The sequence below is a fragment of the Numida meleagris genome, chromosome 11 (genome assembly GCF_002078875.1).
Source record: "Numida meleagris isolate 19003 breed g44 Domestic line chromosome 11, NumMel1.0, whole genome shotgun sequence".
Lineage (NCBI taxonomy): Eukaryota > Metazoa > Chordata > Aves > Galliformes > Numididae > Numida > Numida meleagris.
Window position 1 is genome coordinate 11,934,540 of NC_034419.1, and position 20,943 is coordinate 11,955,482.

The 20,943-nt window shown below is 40.0% G+C and overlaps 1 long non-coding RNA gene across 18 annotated transcripts in view; it reads left to right on the forward strand.

Annotated features, from left to right (window-relative positions):
* LOC110404622 overlaps positions 1 to 20,943 on the forward strand; it is a 227,154-nt gene that overhangs the window by 38,781 nt on the left and 167,430 nt on the right. Inside the window, exons 1-2 of one of the 18 annotated variants that reach the window (XR_002442360.1) lie at positions 11,967 to 12,061; positions 15,575 to 15,647. The exons of the other annotated variants lie outside the window; for them this stretch is intronic. This is a non-coding gene — a long non-coding RNA (uncharacterized LOC110404622). Of the gene's footprint in view, positions 1 to 11,966; positions 12,062 to 15,574; positions 15,648 to 20,943 lie in introns of those variants that run through there. 18 annotated transcript variants of the gene reach the window in all.

A 20,943-nucleotide genomic window follows, 5' to 3' on the forward strand; every position in this document is an offset into this window, starting at 1 on the left:
GAGCATATTCTACAAAACACAGCTGATCTCTGATGCTTTAGGGCTGGTAGTAGGGGAAACTTGAAAATCAAACACACCCATTCAGTTGGGAGGGAATTGAAGCCCATAGTAATTCTGTGTGTGACCAGACAAGCCTCTGAAACGTAAGAGCTGATGAAAATCACTTATGAAGTGTTGAATACTGGCTATACCATGGCTTCTCCCCTTTGCATGTGGTTTCCTGGCCTTCTGAGACCAGAGCTGCCAAGTTACCTAGGAGCTAACATTATGCTCTACCATTTTTCTGTAACTGAGACTTTCTAGTGTGTTACTGTGAGGCTGCCTCTGTTCTGAAAAGCACAGGAAATAAAGTGGCAAGTTCTTTCTACAAGATTAACTCTTTTGCTTTTTGTCTTTACTTCTTGAAACATGCATGTTAATATAAACTGGTGTCGCTTAAAGTAAGATAACTTACTGAACTTGTGGGGGATTTTGCATATTCCTGTGCTAGTCCTGGTGTTGGATTCTTGCCAGAATGAGGGTTAGAGAAACAGCAGTGCTAAATACTGAGTAATGTTGCCACATTCAGGTTAAGTCTTAGAATGCTGAGATTGTTCAGAATTGGAGGAGCAGAGCGGGTATTTAAAACCACTGCTGCTCAAGTTGCAAGCTGTGGGCAGTTTCTATTGTAGAGCACAAGTGACAGCGTTTGGAGGCAGTTAATCATGTGGCCAGTGAATACTTGCAAAAGATGAGGGGAATAGAATGTCCTTTCTTTGCAGCACTGACACAACTGTGCTGTTGCAATGCCAGCTTCCCCATAATGCCCAGTGACCAATTATATTGCTGCTAAACCAAGCTACAGTAAAATCTGTGTCATGCTTAAATTGCTGTAACAAAAATGTGCCACCAACTGCATCAGAAACCTTTGGTAGATCAATAAATAAGGCTTCATAAATGTGGCTTATATCCAGAGAAATCGTAGCATCATTGCCGATGCGTAGAGCTATGCTGCGGTTACTCTAAGTGTGGTACTGCATCCAGGATGAACAGCAGTTGCTAAACTGGTGTATAATTCTGTGGTGTGCATGTTTTGTGGATGATGCTCAGCTGAAGAGTGATCAGGGTGTACTTGAGGTTTGGTGCAGTTCTGTGAGCACAGAGGATAAATGTTACTTCCTGCACCGTAAATTACTCGTGCTAATACTTGGGATTATTTCAACTGACTATAATGTAGAGATTGAAGTTAAATAATGCATTACAAACTCATAATCACTGGCAGTCAGGCTGAATTGTTTATCAGACACATTTATAATCCTGTTCTCATGATGTCTTTTCATTACTGGGTAACTTTTGAGGGAGAGTGAGCTCAGTGATTAATTATTATTGTGGAGAAATTAAAATGATGTGTACTAGTTGCAATTCTGACTCTGTAAATTTAGTTGAGTGCCAGACTAAGATGGAGACCTGCTGCAGTTAATGATAACTGCAGACCTCCTATTGACTTTGTGAAGAGTAGGCTCTGCTGAAGAGATGCTGTCCAACATGATCTTTAAGATCCCTTCCAACCCAAACCATTCTATGATTCAAATCTAAGAAGTTCTTTACCATTACCTGCCCGGTGTAAAGTGTAGCTCTTGGACATTACCTACATCCGTTGTTGATTCTTGAGTTCTACAAAATATGAACTCAACATAATGTAAACTCTACAACATCTTGCTTCTTAATGCTGATGCTACTTAATGAAATGTAACTAGATCATAGCTTACATTTGAATTTAAGCAGAACAGTATCTCACCTAGCATATTCTGGCCTCAGGATGTTGGGTAAAGGGCAGGCGGTGTCTCAGAGATCAGCAGCTGCAGACAAACTTGTACACGGGACACTTAACCTTCAAATGAGTGGCAAGGACTGGGGTATATGGTGACAGAAAATGTGTGAGTGGTAAATCCAATAAATGGTTTTGGTATGTATGTGAAAAACATTTGCATGGATCATTTAACAACACAGTTACCCAAGTCTGTCCTGGCCAGGGGCTTGCCACTGAAGCAATTAATTGAATGAGATCGGCAAGCATCCATGTTACCATGCCTTTCTTATCTAGGGCTGTGTATGTACAAGCGACAAATAAATTGCTGCTGACTGGCAGGGACTGTAGTAAAAGGTGACATGCCCCCTTGCCAGAGGCATGCTTTGGAGGCAATTAATCAAATGAGGGGGGCAAAGACATGACGACACCTGTCTCAGATAGCACTGCAAATACACATCCAATTAATGATCTTGATGAAAGGAAGAGAGAATTTAAAGTAAGTCTTCCCTGAAGAGCCAGTAACTGTGAATAGGAAATATCTGCTTTAGTTACAAGGGTGTCCTAGCATTTTCAAAGCTATGGTGTCTGTGCATATCTAGATAGTGCAGTGTTTGCATACGGGGACAAAAAGGAAAGAAGAAACTTTTGGTGTCTTAAAATTCCTTCATCTTGAAAGTCTTTTGCACATATAGTGTGCATGCACACACTCAAGTATTGCTGCTCATACACCAAATTTAATATAAAGACAGCAGAAGTTCCCGAACACTCTAGATTGCACCTACAAACATTTGCTATCAGGTTGCATAATCTCTAACAGTCTGCAAGTGAACATTCCCTTATTGACAGCAATTATAATGTTAGAGCCTTTTATGCTATGATAACTTTTTACAATCTAAGTGAATATTGATCTGAGCATAGTCTTCACCAAGTAAATGCTAGCTTGCACATTTGTGTGGGAGGTATGCCTTTCTAATGGTGATCTTGAGACGAGAAATACCCCACAGTTGTAGCAATGATTCTCCTTTCCACAGAAATGCCTGGCTCATCTGCTGTTTTTCCTTGTTTGCCCCTAGCCACGCAAGCCTTCCTGCCAAAAATCACACTTCTTTTCAACCCTGAAACTTCTTTTCTATCATTATAATTTCCATGAGTCGCTACTGACTCAACCAAAAGACTTCCAGTGCCAACATCTAACTATTATGTGTAGTGATGTGAGTCCTGCCTGAGTGTCCTCGTGCAAGAACAAGGCTCCATTATTTCAGGAGTTCCACCTAGTGATTACAACCCCTACAAAGAATGCTGATGGTCTTGATTTGTGGTGTTTGTCCTCTTCCTTCTTGTACCACAGAACTAGTACGTATGGCTCTCTTGTAGGACCTCTTTCTCCAATGGGTGTGTTGCAGGCTTTGTTCTCCTTTTCCTGCCCATCCAAATGAGTTTTCTGGGGATGGTGTTGTTTGATTTGTCTTCTACTGCAGTAGTAGTAGTGAGTATTGCTTGTTGATCACAGTATTCTTGATACGTACTTCTGAAGATTTCCTTAGCTGTTCTTTTGCAGCCAGATTTTGTTTGAAATCTGCAAAGCTCTTTTCCCAAGCATCCATACCTTCCTGAATTGAGATGGATGGGGATTGGTACTTAGCCTTTACAGACACAAGTTTAATGTGTCACCAATTATTTTCTTCCAGATGAAGAACTGCTGAAGACTTTTTTTTTCTGGTTTTGTCATGGCAACTCACAGACTTAAGATAAAGCAAAAAGATAATGTTAGCTTAAATGATTGGCAAACAGGTTGACAAGCACAATGGGAGATGATCTTTAGTATGTACATTAACAGCTTGCCATTTCAGAGAACTCCTTTTAGTTGAATTGAGTGGCACTTTTGTTCTCTTTGCTGAGTTTCATTCCCGCAGCAGGGAGAATACAAGAAAAAGAAGAGCGGGACCCTACAGATGACAGAGTCTGATCAGTTAATTTCAACAGCAGCTTAAAAGGAATCTTTTTATCTTCTTGTAATCCTCTGTCCATCACTTTCAGGGTCTCAAAGAAAGGAGGAGAGTACAAGAGCATGGTGCCCTCAGGCCCCCACCACTCCCCCAAGGTCAAACACATTATCAATTCTAGAGCCACTTCTGAACTGTGGCTATGGAGGGAGAGATGAACAGATATCTGTTAATTTCTTTCTCCCCCACACCTTTACTGAAACGTAAGAGTAGAACCAGATAAGACTTAAGGAGGAACAGAATGATAATACAGAGATTCTTTTAGCAGAACAGAAACACCCTGTATTTAGCATGTTTACTGGTACAAAAATGATTTCAGGGTTGGTTATCAGTCCTGCCATGTAGTTCTGCTGGAACCTGGAGATATGAGGTAACTGCTTGAGCTGTGTCAGTGTTCTTAGTTTAAAAAGAATGAATGCATTGCTGTCTAATGAATCTTCTTTTTAACCTCTTTTTATTATTAATGCTCAATCAAAGAAAGAGGATGACTGAATGTGAATGAAAAATTAACTACAAAATAGAATCGTTTAGTTAAAATGTAAAGAATGTAACTAGGAAAATATGAAGAAAGATGGGGAAATGACACCTTAAGTCTATGGAATGAAGACCAGTGTCAGTCAAGCAGTTATCTGGGTTCAATGGCTTGAGATCTTTTATTCTTATTTATTTCCATTGGAGGGGGGGAAAAAAGCCTGTATGGCTTTTCTTAGGGCTTGCAGCTCTTCCATGGTTCACATTGCTACAGTGTCAGTTGCGAAGTAGAACTACAACTCAATTTAATGATTATCTACTTTTGTTTTTCTTCTGTTTGTAAATGAACTGATTAGGGAGGAAAGGATTAAAAATATATATATTTCTAGCATTGGCTACACACCACAAAGCCTGTACAGTAGTCAGTAGACCAAACTGAAACAAGGGCATGTGCTGTCATGTGAGACTGGTCTGACTCTGACTGACTGTTTCTGTATCACTTCAGCTCTGCTTCCTTCAACTGTCTTCTTGGAAATGAAAGGACAGAGCAGAGGGGACTTTGTGGCAACGCCTCTGCAAAAACTCCAAGGTTGCCCTGATATGTGGGGAGCTGAAAAGCAAGAGTGGGATAGAGACTGGATTTATTTTTTCATATTTTTTTCAGAGAGCGGATTGAAGAGAAGATTCAAATTGGGATCACATCGTAGATTTCTGAACTGGCCTATTCTGTGTGTCTTTCTATATGTAGGTGTTAATTAAAGCAGTTTAATTCCATTCATTATATCTATTAGAACTGGTCCAATATACTTTAATAATACTCAACCCACTAATCGTTTTCCACTGAGAATAAAGATGGTCAGTTTGGACCTATAGGACTTGATTATTGATTACCTGAAAGCTAGATTGATGGTTGTTGCTTAGTTCTTAATGAATTAATCTGCACTGTTGATGAGGAAATGTAGAAATAGTTTTGATTTTTAGTCCTGCTAAATTTGGGCACATGCTTAAATTTTGCAAATTGTCAGTGGATAAATGAGAAGGCTTCAGCTCAGGAGAGTTCAACATGTGGTTCAGAATACTAATTCTGTTGTTCTTGGTTCTAAGCAAAACAAAAATTAAGCAAGCATCTAGAAGCATATTGTTTTCTTTCATCTCTAACCTGAGAATGAGTCAATTCCAGTTCTGTAGTAAAAGATAAAGCTTAAATTTGGACTTCGCACTTGTAAACTGTATTTGAATTTGTTGTGAATCAATGTGGCTGCTGGGGGGACAGTAACAAAGACTTTGGTATCCACTTAAAATGTGCCCTGTTAGAAAATGACATGTACTCCACAGTGCCCAGAGAAGTACCTTTTGTTACAAATAATCTCTCTAAACTTTGGAAAACACCTCATTCCACTATGCTCTTATTTCCTATTAAAAAATGACAATTCTTCTCAGTTTGTGCAACTCTGTACCAGTAATTACAAGCAGTGTCCTTAGAAGACTTTACATGGAGAGAGTGCATATGTGTGCACATGTACATAATGTTATATATCTGTGCACACAAACAGCTAGATTTTGAGCTTAGGTTTTAGAGACTTATTGAAGTGACATGTGTTCTTGCCTACTGCTTTATAGAAGCCCTTGGTTGAAAAGATGAGGATACTGATTGTAAAACCATGTTACGAACATTAGTTAATGCTTCTGTCAGTCAGCTCTCTCTGGTGTGCAGTAGTCTCACATCAGAAGGCATTAATCTTACACTGGCTGATATGCAGTACTGCTCTTCCATTAAATCAAAGTGGGGCTCAGTTCTTTGCAGAGGTGCATTTTTGCAATGCCAGAAAACTACTACACTTCTGGCAACAAGCTGCGCTGTTGCCTTCTTGTCAAAGATTGTAACTTTCTACAAGTGTACATAAATTTTTGACTTTCAACACCAGAAGGCATAGCAGGTCAAACTGGCACCCATCAGGACTGCAGCTTTCATGTGGCAGACCCTCAAACAAAAAGGACTAGAGGGAGTTTATCTATATTAAATTCTAAAAAAGCAACAATAAAAGCCAAAACTCTGTTGGAAGTCTGGTTCTGTTTTTGCTCCTCTAGGTCACAGCATTATAAAGCTAAGATGGAGTATTAGTTGAAAGCATTGAAGGAATTCCAGGTAATCATTAAGATGTGGCAAATTCTGTTCCATGGCTTTACTACAGCGATTGAAATTGGGACATCAGTCTCTTGTTGCTCAAATCATCCCAACTAGAGTATTTTGTAGAGAATGTGTCTCCAGCAACCACCTCTGCAGTGATTTAAGACTGATACCAGTTTCCCTCTGTGAGGAACAACTTAGTTGTCAAAAGAGAAAGTCTAACCCCTTGTATCTGTTTACCAGACCTCTCTTGTTTGGTTTTCGTTTTGTTGTTGGCCTTTGTTCTCTGTGCCATTTTTGCCGCGGTATCTTTAGCATGTTCACTGTTTGTTGGCTTTCGTCTTCTGGGACTGATGAATGCTTCAACCAACTCTGCTCGGATTGGCAGGAAATAAACTGAACTGCCTCTTTTGTGGTGCAATTGTGTCCTGTTTGTTAACTGGGTCCTGCAGAAAGCCAAACTGCAATGCAAGTCAGTTCTACCTTTCCTATCCATTACTAATCACCGACCTTAGGTATTGTGTTGAATTTGTTTTCCTGCCCATGAATTGTGTGATCATTGCCCTGCCTATTCGTCTTTATATACTAGTGTTTTATAGTACTATATAGAAAAGCATTCATGGAGTCAACTACCTCCTATTTCCAGGTTCAGTCCTAACATACTCTCATTGTTGTACTCACAAAAGCACTTCTAAGCATGTCCTCCTCTTTAGAAATCCACCTGGACCATTCACTGTACAGCTTGTCCGAACAGTCTTCTGTGCCTTATCACTGACTTTAGGATCTTCACCTGTATTATAGCTCTGTAGTTTTCTAGCTTGTCCCTTAATTCCTTTTTAAGCATGGATGTCATGTAAGATTTCCTCAAATTCTCAGCCCTACTGAAAAATAATTGCAGTTTTCTATGGTGATATACAAACCATTGCTGTTAACAATAGCAATACCACAAAAGCTTTGAGCTGTAAAGTACTATGTTTTTTTTTTTTTTTTTCTGGCGAAGTTCTCTTTACTAAAAATCCCCCATCAGGCTGAGTCTTCTGCAATTCAGTGTGAGAGAAGCTGATAATTCTGTGAAATTCAGAGGGATTTGAGCTACTGCCAGTTCTGAAGGAGTGGTGCCAAAAAGGGGTGCAATAGAAACCCAAGTTATGTATTACTATTTTCCCAGTATTTTTAATCACTCCTCACTGTACAGTTTCGGATACAGAATGTCCTCTGACTTCACGTGGACTGAATTATTTCTCTGGCTACAATGGAACTGTCCTCAGTGGCAAAAATCTGATGTGTTGCCCCAGTGGTAGATGTGTATCTGGTTCTTATACAGCTTTTTCTTCCCTTCTGCTGTCCGTGAGCTTAAAGGAATACATTTTTACTCTAGCACTATTAATTCCTTCTGCTGAGCAGCCTATCTTTTTAATACCTACAACCAGTCTTAGGGATGGTCTTGCATCTTGGCAGCCTGACGCATTGATGCGCCTATGTTGGGACTCAGTTTGCATCCCCCTGTGCTCTTCAGATCTGAGTGTTTGCTTTTTCTCTTCATATCTCGAAGGGAGGATTGAAAACAAATGTCACCCTTTTGTATTGCCCTTGCATGTTTGGCAAGTGTGTTGTTGCTTTATGTTTCCTGGATATTTTTCCTGCAGTGTTTTACTGAAAGTAGTCATCCTACTCAGTGGCCCACCAGCGGAAGGCCGTGGGAAAGCAGCGCAGTTGAGTCTTCTGTGGAAGGCTGGTATAGGAGAACAATGCTGAGGAAAATCTTTTCTTAAATTCCAACCAAGTGTTAACTGTCTCTTATTGATTTGGTGCCATTGGTACTCCCTTTCCCTGCTGTGTTCTCTTGCTACTTGTCCTCTGAGAGGTGGAATTTATCACCTCACAGGCAGATGGGGCATTTGGCAGGAGTGGAATCCAGATGTAACGCTTTGGAAAGTTCCCAATAGCAGCATCTGGACTCAGCTCTGGCTTATTGCCTGAATTCTTTGTGAACTCTGAACAGCTGGCTATGGAGCTGCCTCTGGGGTTATCTCGGGGGTGGTTGCTACAGATCTGGCTGCGAAATCGTATTCTCCTGACATACCTCTCCACTCGGAAGAAATGTACCCATACGTTTACATGCAGGAATCTTTTGTAGCTTGAACTTCAAATGTACTGCATAAAATACGGGTGTGTATCTTTTTGTACCCACAAGACAACTGAAGTGGGAACTGTGTGAGGAATGAGCTTGTGCATGTACATATTCATGTCAGTGTATTTCTCTGTGTATGAATATAGTTAATTGTTTGCAGACTCTGTACTGCTCTGACTGCTCTGACTCTAAGTCAATGGATATATGCCAGCAGAATATTTGGCTAAACATCTCCCATCTTATGTAGCAGCAGAACACTGTAGGCTTGGGGCATGTTGCCTTCTGCCCATTTTGCTTAGAACACAGCCTCGCACAGTTGAATCATGTTGCTTCATTGTGTGAAACTTACTCCTGTGCACAGGCCTGGTTGGTAAAGACTAATTTTTCAGGCTTAGGTGGCTCCTAATCCAGTGTCAGCTCCTGTTTGTGATGGAGGTGTTCACTAGTAGATTCACAGAGTAGATTCATCAGTGCTGTCAAAAGAAAACAAATGTATACGGAGTCAATCTCTTAAAATGTTCACTACAGCTGCCTATATCATGAATGGAAAATAGTAGCAGTCTTCTATTTATGATGTCATTGATTATAACAACATTTGAATACTGGGGGGGATATCTACTTTTCATATATATACGTATTTCATGTCTCTCTATATACTTTTATGTGTTTATTATGGTTAGACCTCTGAATTCTGGCACTTCAGGGTACAAAAAAACCATCTTGATTGATGTATGTTTTTTTTTTTTTTAGATTGCCGTAAAACCTGATTTGGACTACTTCCATTGTAGTAACTTCTTACTTGTACATAACTAAAATGAAGAATCTTACATTTTGATTGTATTGAGTTTAAGAAATCCTTTTCTGGAGGAAAAAAGAATTACTATCAAAATTTGTAATTTTGAGATTAACCTTTCATCTGTAGGAACTCTTGGATTTAAACCAGCACAAGATCTACCTGAGAAGCAGAGGTAGTGTTTACTATATGCAACGTGTCAGAAACAAGCCTTGTGTAAACACAACAAATAGGACTTTGAATGTTTCTACTTGAATGAGTATGTGTATATCGGTAGGCTGAGGTCAATGAGGTATGTGCTGATGTATGTGATTTATGTGAGAATCTGCCTCCATGTTGGGAATAGTCCAGTATATCTAGGATCAGTATGATATACCTGACTTAGTGTGGATAATTTGTGTGAGATAAGAACTCTCAAATGGTTTGAGACAAAGCAAGGAGCCTTAGGGTCTGTTCTCTATTTTGCAGAATTTTTCTTTCCCTGTAGGCACTGTGAGAGGACTATTTTTGTTGGAGGGGGAGGAAAAAAAGGCTGAATGTTGAATTTTAATACTGCCTATCTTGGGGTGCACCCATGCTGCCTTAATACATCTATGTAAAATCAATGTGGTAACCATTTGTGGTGGAAAAATAGTTGAAAATGGTAGGATTTTTACCGCTATTTTCTGCTAAATCATTGGTAGGTGTCATCCATTGGTGGTATCTCTATGGAAAAATTACTTGAATCAAGACTCTGTGAATCTTACAAGATAAACTAGTCCACTTGACTGCACTCTGTACTCATAGGCCACCCAGAGTTATGTTAGTATTGTGTTTCTTTATGATATATTGAAATATGCAAATGTTAATGACAAGGTAAGAAGTGCCTTTTGGCATTTTTCTCTATTTCTTTAGATCAAAGGTAATTCTGAATATGAAAATGAGAAGCAGTTTAATCTATGAGGTCATCTCTGCTAAAGCACACGTCTCAGTATTTTAGTGCTGTGTATGCTAGATAAGTGCTGTCCCCTGAGATATTCCATCTTTGGCACTGTAGGAGTAAGTAGCCTGTACAAGTGCTTGTAGTGCAGGTTCCCTGCCATCATCCCCTCTTGACAGCTCAGCTGTTATCAGAGATTTTTCTCAACTGGGGGGAGCACATCTGTTCTTCTCTCTCCTTTTAACATTGAAGATGCTGTTTTGACTAACTATCAGTTATCCAGGAGTGTTCGGTGCTTGAAGTTGGAGGCATCAGGACTCATACCTTCTGCGTGACCTCTGCCAGTCAGGTCAGGTTAGTGATTGCTGCATTACACACAGCAAGTGCCGATCCTTCTGTTGTGGCTTCTCTCTCAGTAATTACTGAGATCCATCTTTCTCCATTACCTGGTATTGAAAAGTGCAGTACACATGGAAAGGAAGGGTATTTGTACCATGTGGAGCTGCATTAATGGGGGAATGATAAGGGAGAACGGTAGTTTCTCTATTTCAGAGTACTTATCTCCAATTTTTTATATTCCTTTAGGTATAATAAAAAGCTAATAGGATTTATTTTTTTAATTTTAATACTGTGGCAGGTGGTTGGGAATGGCAGGCAGATATAAAAGCAGTTTACTTCTTCCAGTGTAGTTTGGGATCATACTACATTCAGCGCTCTTAACTCTGTGTGCTGTGATCTATGTGCACAGAGCCAGCAACTCTAGAAGGGTAATTCACGCACTTAGACCTGAATGTGTTCATAATCTCCTGGACTCTAGTTACTGTGTTGTCAGTCCTGCTGATGTGCTAATCACCAACGGTTTCCTGAGACAATTTGGGGGCTTGGACAAAATGCTAAAGAATTTTTTAAGGCCAACAACCTACGTGCATATAAGTTTGATCAAATATGAGGTCTGGAAAGTGCAGAGCCGGAATCTCCTGTATACCTCTAAAACCCACTGTCTGGACCTGCTTGGATTCTTTCTCTCCATTACTTGAGAGATTTATTTCTGGCAGTCTCTTGTGATGCTTTCTAGAGGAAATTCTTAGAAGCTGCAGCAAGAACGTCTGCTTCTGAAGCTCAAGCAGTAACTCTGAGTGTGATGTCTGAGCTGCTGACAAGCCTGCAACTATTGCTGAATATAAGGCAAAGAAATCGTGATCATATTGTGCCATTTTGTCTGTTACTGGCAATCACCCTTGTAAGAGTAGTGCTAGGTCGTTGACCTGTTCTTAACTACAGATTTCAAAAGAACCGTGGAATTTTGCACAAAACCGGCTTGACTATGAAAAGATCTGTCCATTCAGTTTCCTAGGTGCAGCCGGAACTTCTTTAAAAAATAATTTTCTTACTACCTTTTTTAATAATGTCTCCTTTCTTTTACAGAGTGCAGAAGTACATTTAGAATGAACTTTTTCCTTTAACAGCCATTGTGTTTTTGACAGTACCTTGAATAATAGAAATTCACTTTTCCAGTATCCCATATGACAGGGCATACTGTTCCATCAGTGATATATCTTCAAATTAGATTTAGCAAATAAAAGTGCGGTGAACTTTTAAATATAAATAAGACCCATCCCTTAGATCTTCTTCTTTTAACTGCAAGCCTTCAAAGAAATTATATTTTTACTCCCAGCAAATTACCTGGGAGGAAAGAAATGACAAGAGTAATCTATTTTTTTCACAGCTGGTTGGTTGTCCAGAGTTTCTCATCAAAGAGTACATGCTGTTTGCTCCCCAGATGGACAGGCCGGATGAGTAACAAATCCACAGAGTCTGGGACACAAGGTAGAAATTACGCTGCCTGTGCTTTTAATCTTGCGCGGCTCTGCTCGTTGGTAATTGCAGGTGGCCAATTTCCAAATGAGACTCTACTGGGACAATATCCTATATCTTGTCTGAATGAGTCCCATTAAATCCTGTGCTGGAATTAGGCCAAAAGCTGGAAATAATGATGGGGAACTTATTTATAAAAAGTTGATGGCGTATAATGGTGGCAATTAGACACTTAAGCAGCATCAGTGGCAAATGCAATTCTAGGTGCTTCTGGTTGCTGCTTGTTTTGTCTGTGTGGGTTGGCCACAGCAGGAGGTTCTGAGCAAGAAGTACATGAAATAGTGAATGTGATCACAGCTGGGGTCTCTTGTTCTCAGCCCCCTGCAGAGTGCTGGGGCAGCACTGTGTGTTTGAGCAGTGCCTGGCAAATTCCCTGGAGCTTGTACAGGAAACGCTTCCAATGCCTTTCCGCTCAGCTCTTTGGGTCACATCTCACTTAGTTTGCTTTCTCTTTAATTTAGGGCATCTTTGCTGTTGTTGGGCCCCGGGATATACTCCCACTTTATCAATCAATAGACACTGAGATTTAGTAGCCTTTACTGTGAGACTCTTATTAGAAAGTCTGAATTACAAATTGATGCCATACATTAGCCCCAAACGATTTCCTTAGGGAAACGAACCCTCAATTTTTTTTTTTTCCTATGCTCTGGATGATGAAGACCTGTGTTTTCCTCTTCTTGTGCTTTTGAGATGCTATTCTAGAGCAGAAGCATCTCAAAGGTACACTAAAATGCTAGTGGGCATATTTAAAAGTGATATGTCTTATTTCTAAAGAAAGCCTCGGGGCAAAATGCTTGTCTCCTACTCTAGTGTAATCCTGTCGACTCCTAAATCATCATATTTTTAAACTAGGCGTGTAAACATCAGGCTCCGAAATCGTTAGTGTAAGACTTGTCAGGAATGCCATGGTAACTGGTGCACTCTGCTCCTCTCTGTCACCTCCTTGTCAGCTGCAGGGCCGGAGCAGTGTAGTAGTATGGCCAGTCGAGTGGCCACCTCCTCTGGGAATGGCACTGGGATGGGTCTGATCTCAGCACAGCTCAGTGCTCCAATTGAAAGCAATCCTCTTGTTCTCATAAAATTCACATTTGCAAATCAGGCTGATGCACGAACCCTATCCCAAATGCATGGCTGAAGTGAGATACTTGTAGCTACTTTCTCCCTGGGCGCTTCTTACCCTTTTATGCCACTCAGGGTCTTATGCCATCTCCCCTGTACATTAGCCTCTGGCTGAATGGCAGGCTTGTTGGCAGCTGGAGCAAACTGAGTGTTCATGTGTATAGGGCCAATGTAGCAGCCTAGTCCTTTATGTAGCACGAGGGTGGCTTTAGGCAAAGCGGGTGTTTGCCTGGAGCAGCATGCTGTTGATGGCACCACTAGGGGCTAGTGCAAAGCCTCTCTGGCTTACCTGGTATCTGGAAATCTCCTGGTTACTTGCTGGTCTCATGCAGTGTTCCTGAGACATAAGGACATAAGGCTAGCAGGAATCTGTCTGCACTCCCCATTATTTCTCCTGCACTAACAGCAAAGCTCAGTTTCTGCTGTATGACATTAGTTGAGGACCCATTTCCAATCCTACCCTCTTCTCTCTTGCTCGTGGTCTTAGAGAATTGATTGAGGTGCAGTGGATACAGTCCTCTTTTTGTGTAAATAACAGTGTACTGGCAGTATTTCTTGGTAATCTACTTCAATAAACCACTTACATGCTACTTAAATCCTGGGCCATAGGGCTGCAATCTGTCTTGAAAGGGTTTTGCTGATAGTTCCACAACACCAAAGCAAATGAGTGTATGTGGGCTGATTTCATGTAAGCCTTGTAGACTGCTTTATCTTCACCAACATCCTCAACCAGTTGATCAAAGGTAATTTAGATAAAGTATTCATGCCTTTGCTGAGCTTCATGGTCAATATTTACCTGCTTAGCTGTAATAAAGGTGCCTTGCTAACTAGTACACACGATACACAGCCTGCTTGAGTTGCTGTACTCTAATGGTAATCTTTCACCTCCGTAAGTAGGTAACATAAGACTGTGTATAAACAACAGCATATGTAAACTCATCTGAATGGATGTGGATGGAGAGGCAAAATCTGAACAAGATTCGATTTAATAATACTATAAAATTGGAAAAAAATGAAAGTGAGGCCACCAAAATATAGTGAAATTCATACTTCATGCCTGTTCTCTTCTTCCTGGCCAAGCCTGTGAAGCAACAGTTTCTTGTGGTTGTTCCAGTCTCAGGGTTATGCTGTAGTCAGTCAGCTCTTAAAGAAAACTGTTTCCAGCAATAGGTTTCAAAGTATGTGAGCCATGAACAGGACATGACATGACTCACAGGTACGCGTTATCTACCACACATAGATCCTGATGAGACTATACTATACTTCTTTTTTGTCCCATTGCTCAGAACCACGTGCTGGTAGGTGCCCGGAGTGATAGCATCTCCTACTGAGTCATTTCTTTTGTCATCCTGAGCTCTAGTAATCAGATCAGACTAACCTAAACTTTGTGCATTTGAGACAGAGAAACCATTATTATGTTGTTTCAATATCAAGAATTGATCATCCCTTCTCATTTTCAGCTCATGCAAGGAGTATTCTTTTTTCTTAACAATTTAGTCAGAAACATCATAAGCATTTTTATAGGCTTGCATCAAAAAATGTTTTAGCAGCAGTGTTGAATATTCCATGACAGCAGTGTCTGTGATGCTTCTGTCTCACTACACATGCCAAGGCAGCCAGCTGGCTCTCAGGAGAATTAGGGTCAGACATTGCTCTCTCATAATGATGAGCAAATAGGCTTTTTAATGTGAGCAAATTTGGGCTGAGATATGAAGCAAGAAAACAAGCCATTCATGTATGGGTTATAGCATATTCCAAAGGTAGGAGAAAAATAACTGGAATATTAATGCATTTGGTGGGGATGGTAAATTGCAGAGAACTTTCACTGATGCTTTATCAACCACATGTGGTGGCAAACATCTGTAAAAGCTTAGGCAAATTGTGATGGAATCTATAGCTGCGCCCCATGGCAAAACCATAGCCTGGTCCAAAATTTACTGTCAAATGTTTTGGCTTCAAGGAATTCAGAATCTGAAGGCCAGAGTTTAACAGAACACTTTAAAAAGGCTGGCCTTTAGTTTTCCGTTGTGAACCAGAACATTTGGATAGCACCTTAGCTGTGACAAAAGTACTCTTAAGTCTGTGTATGCAGGCACATGGAAATATATTGGATTTGTCTCCAAGACAGGAGAGCATCAGTGATTGTAACTTGTTTATGTAAACACTGTTACTTGCTAGACACTGGTTAGATGCAAGTCTCCTCTCCAATATTGAGCCCCTTCTAGCAAAGGCAGGGATGTTGCTTTAGCTGTCAGAAGGTTATTTGAGGGCATACGATTCTTTCTGCCTTATACGCAAAGCTTTTCTTTGCAGCTCTTGAGTTTACATTTATACTTTTATTCCCAGCATCTTGGCTTCCTTGAAGACTCGCTCCATGTAAGGAGAGATGTTCCTGTCAGTGTCAGCTTTGATTCAGAAGGTAATAGAGCATGGATCCAGGAAGCCGTGGCCTTTCCCACCAGTTGGTCATCTATCATTTCATTACAGTAAGGTTACCAAATTGACATGTCCTGGCTAATTCTACTAATGCAGCTATATAGCTACCTCGTATCTCATCAGGCAATTGCGTGTGCTGTCTCAATTGATAATACTCAGTGATACCATTAGCAGATGGCAGGACATGACCTACCTGTGAAATCTGACCCATGGTGATCTTCTAACAGCACTTGTTTTCTCAAGGAATGTCTTAGGACATACTTTTATCTTCCTAGTCAAGTACTGCAACTTTTTTTCCCCCACAGAAATGAGGGAAGGTATCACATTGCTGTTATTTGGCCATGTAGCCGTTAGTGACTAGTGAAGAAATTAAGATTTGCTGTTAATATTAATTCTTACGATTTCTTCAAATGAGACTATAATGATATTTGATGTATCATTTATTAAATAGTGGCACAGGAGCTATTTTAAATTTAACAACTGCAATATCTTTTCTTATATTTTTTCATTAATCTTCATGTTCTTAATTAGTTGCAGTTCCTCAGTGGGATTGTTTGACTAGAGTAGAATGAGACTAATGAAATCTCTTGGGTTGCTACTGCTGAAAAGGAAAGGGACTAAGTGCTAGAAGGACATTAAGCATGGCAAAATTCTATGTTTGCTCATGGTTTAGCCCAATGTGGCAATGTTTGCATAAGTAAAATACAATAAATAAGATTGAAAAATAGAAAAAAAAAATAGGGAAAATTTCTCATCGGAAGGAGTGATGCAGCATTGGAACAGGATCTCCAGGGAGATGGTGGAGTCACAATCCCTGGAGGTTTTCAAGATTAGGGCAGGTGTCACAATGAATGGCATGTTTGCGTCTGCTCTGAAACATGGTTTGATGGCTGGACTAGATCTTAGTGGTCATCCCAACCTTTATGATTCTATGATTGAAGATAAAAGCACAGAATAACATGCTTTCAAAATTTTCAAGTTTTCTGTTCCACAGGAAAGACTTCCTTAATTGTGACCTGTCGTTTGCAGGAAAGGTATAGAGAATAAATGTGTGAACTGGTACTGGGTGTTTAAAAAGGACTAATGGGACCAGTTTGTCACCTTTTGAAAGCCAGGCATGTAGCCTAGCAAATATCAGCAAATCAAGATCAACACATGGTAAATTCCAACCCCGTATGGACAGAATGGGCCACAGATTTGAACAAAAGAATTTCACATATGAAATGTTACCTTCTAACTGTGTGAACTCTGAACCCTCAGCAAAACCCATTGTTAGCAGTGAGATTTTCTCCCATCTGCAGTGGGATTTGAACTAGCCCTGCACTTCTTTACTTTTGGCTGAGGATATTCTTTAAAATCTTTAATTTACTTGCTCAGAAGTTTGAATCCATGACCTGTTCCATGCTTAGTTAGAATATGTCTGTTACCACAATGTAGTATAAGGGCTTGCAGTGAATACTAGTTTCTGTGAGACCAGATACAATCTCTCTGTTCATTGTTTGGAAGCAAGAATGAATGTTTATCTTTTCCCCAGCATACGGCATTAGTGGTCACCATAACAGAGCTCTTTCCATGCTGTGATAACAGTATAGCCGATACTATCATCTGTGTGTCTTCAGAAGAATAGGAAATAATGAGCCAGATTCACTTCTGTTCCATTTCCATTGAAGTTGGAGAAATTATATCAGCAGGAAGTTTGGCCTCATGCATGTTAATTGAGCTCTTTTCAGTTCAGTGCTTTGTATTAGTTTGATTTTAAAATTGTAGCCATAAATTCTGCCTAGCAGTCCTATAGCCAGACCTGCATCCACTGCCAAGTATGGCCTCTTGGGCTTGATTCTTGCTGTAGCAGGCTGCCTCTTGTAAGGTACCCTTGGACGTGTTGTTGAAAAAGTCATTGTTCAAATGTCACCATTTGCAATTAATGTAGTTACCTGCTAACTGTGATGTGTGCCGCATTTCAGTGCTTGACAAGCCCTGTACCTCTTAATTAAAGAGTGATGTGGAAGGAGATGGGAAGCATATGCCCATCAGAGGAGATCCAGGCTTTGTTGCGGCATGCAGCCACGTATCCTCAGGCAGGTCTTCTCAAGTGAGAGTCATAGCCCCAAGGAACCTGGCAAACATGCTAAGAGGCTTTGATTTGGATTGGTTCCTCCAGAGATGGCTGCCAACCTGAGTTGATCTGTCTGTCTTGCTCTGTTTTCCTTTCCTCATGTGCAAGAAAAACAGCTGGGAAAGAAAAGGGGAGGTGATGCTGCTGGAGGCTCAAGGGTGCACAACAGCTGGCTATGAGACAGTGGTGTGAATAGGGAGAAAGTGACTTGCTTAATTGGAGATGAACTTCAGTGACTGTTGCTCAACAAGATTCTTGTGAAATACTCCATGGTTCCTAGACCAAAAGCCCTGGTTTTTCTGGTGAAAGTGTCTGCTTATTTAGTTTGACCGACTTTAATCTTACCTGATTTTATCTAATCATTCTCATGCTATTGTATTCTATAGTTCTCACTGATCTATTTTCTTGTAGGTTGCTTGCTATTCTTACAGTATGAATGTTTACAGTAATGAACACAAAGCTGAAACAGATGATAACATGGTAATTGTTATTTAGATCGGTAACAATTCAGGAGTATTGCCTACAAAGCAGGTTTTTTTTATGGTCTTCAGGGGTAAGCACATTAAATCCAGGTACTCATAAGCTCATACAAGGTATTATTATGCTAATGCATTGCTGAAAAAAGCATCTTTGTGATCAAAAATCATCCTGTGCTGGTCTGTTGTGCTACCTTCATCTTCAGTTCAAAGTGCTGGTGGTATCTGTAGTGAGCATTGTTTAGTATTATAGCTGAGGAATTTCCTGCTGTTTTGTGGAATTGACCAAGATCTAATAACAGTAGGGTTTGAGCTGCTCTTGCTTTAAGGATATATTATGACCTATGTGAATGGGATATCACCTTGACAAATGTTGCTGTGTAACAATGCTTATAGCTTAATATTACACCTTGAAACCCTTAATATCAGCAGTTATTTCCTATTTGTACTGAAGTAATTCAGTATCGCATAAGGAAAATGTATTCTTTTTCCTTCATTTATTTATTGATGTATCAAGGGTTGCATTTGGTAATGGTATTATGATGCACATCTGTTTCTGTTGAAATTAGGAAGGTTTTAATGATACCTCAAGTATTAGGAAAGTACTTGCTTAACCAGACTGAAGGAATTCCCTATGAGCTCATTATGTTTATTTGAGGTTGTTTAATCTAGGAATTGTTATATTATCAGTTATGTTAAGCAGATGAAAAGTAGATATCCTTTGTTGTCACATTGTAAAATTACAACTAATCATTCTTCATTGAACATCATAATTGGTATTTTGTAGGTAAAATCCAGCTTTGAAAATATGCAAAATTACTCTCAATATCTCATCAAGACAAAGTTTAAAAGATTTCTCTGTTTAAATAGAAGTTCAGAGAGCTCATATGAAATTGAGTGGTATTAAGTCTTGCTTACTCTGTAGTAGTTTTAAGTAGTGATGTATATGGATAATCTGGAGGGAGCAGTCTGAAAGTTCCTAATGCTTTTGTTTCTTGTTACAATCTTATTATTGCCTTTATTATCTAGAAACATAATAATTAGCTTGTGAAGAAGTACCAGTTTTGTGTAAGGTCTGCTTCTGTGTCCCATGCGATTGGTCTTACAGGTTAAGGATAATGTCAAAGTGCTGGCAAAGTACAGCAGAGGTTTCAGAAGGCCTCATTGCATTGAGTGGTTGTCTTGGGGAATGAGAACAGTCCTGTGATTCATGGAACTTCCTATTCTGTTTGGCTGTATAGCAGACCTACACTTCAGGAAAGAAGCAAAGGCAAAAATACATCTGTTTCTGAAACTGTATGTTGTGAAATGTTTGGATACCAGCCATCAAAATAAATTCACTCAAAGTCCCCTAAAGGCAACATTTTTTGCTCAGTGTTTGCTCAGCCCATGGGAGCATCCTGGGTATTTCAATCAGCTACTGCAGTTGGGGTTCAGTCCAGGATTGTGACAACAAAAACAAAAAAGTAAATGAATATGAATCTATGTTTGGGCTTTTTACATCTCAAAGAAAATGTTTGGAGCAATTATTTATTTTGACAATTTTTGGGAAAATAGTCCATCTCAATTTTGAAGAGAGCAGAACTTTCCTGAGAACTGGTGATGAGGGAGTCCAGGGGATCTGATTGCTGGCAGAGCTGACCTGTGAGGCGTGACTGTGAACAACAGGGTGAAGGTTTTTAAGTATGTTAACATCAATTAACGTCTGGGATCTTCGCAATATAGACTGCGTCTTTAAGTAAATGGATATGAGAATAGATTAGTTTGCAAGCACTTAAATTGATTTAATGTGTGTTTACTCTTTAGATATTCACTGTGGCTGTTTACCTCTGCAGGATAAATATTTAAAATTGCATTTGAACTTCACATTAACATTTATATTCACGTCATTATAGTTTCCTTTTGTGAATGAGTGTTACCTATCAGTCTTAAAGCTGTATCCAGAATGGGCCTATTTTATAACTTTCAGCTTCTCGCAATGATCTGCCATAGGGCTAAATTAATTCTGTGGCGTGTTTACTGCTTATTCATCATCAGAGTTGCAGGAATGAAGCAGTTGCTGGCATAGAAAAGCATTTGTGTTTTGTAACAGTGTGAGGCCGGCAGGTCTGGCGGTGGAAATGCTCGTGGTACAGCCACCTGAGCAGTGAACACATACCAGGAGAACTAAACTAGGGGTCTCCAGGGCCAAAAGCATGACAGCTGAACAAGAAATTGGATATGGGCTTTTATTTCTTTTTGGATCTTGTTGCTGGAAGGCAAAGGGCTCACATCATGGCTGCAGTTTTCAGACTCATTTGGTAGGAGGAGAGTGCAGACCTCTTCTTCATTTCCCCTGCGGCTGCCCAAGCAGTGACTTTGTTATGGCTCTTATGTGTGCCGGGTTTGTGTCAGTGACTTAAGACTCAGGGGTTCTTCCTCCACCATCTCTGCTTGCTGGTGTACGAAAATGAGGACAGTAACGAAAGCAGTAATACAGGCTACCTTTCTAATCACTCTCTCTTCATCTTGAGTTATGTTCCAGAAGTGCATCTGATAGCAGCTGGGTTTAGTTTCAAGGTGTTCTCTTTCTGAAGAAATCAGAAATCCCAGTATGTCCAAACATATTGGATATGATCTTCGTACTTTGTTCTAGCTGGTATCAAATGGCACTCAGTGCACTTGGTGTAACTTGAAATCTGTGCAGG